Genomic DNA, 202 nt, shown 5'->3' on the forward strand with positions numbered 1-202 from the left:
CTCTGAACAAAAGGCACTTTGGTTGGGCATCCAGATAGGATTACTGAGCATTATCACAACATTTCAGAAAAAAACGCCATCTCATCCTGTGTATCTAATATGTCAATCCCCTCTCCCAACCCCTCCCTCCACTCTGAAACCTCCTCCAGGCAGTAAGTGACTGAGATGGGCATTCGTCTAGGCTGCCTGAGGGAGTCCCTGT

This window comes from Monopterus albus, unplaced genomic scaffold, assembly GCF_001952655.1.
Source record: "Monopterus albus unplaced genomic scaffold, M_albus_1.0 scaffold68.1, whole genome shotgun sequence".
Lineage (NCBI taxonomy): Eukaryota > Metazoa > Chordata > Actinopteri > Synbranchiformes > Synbranchidae > Monopterus > Monopterus albus.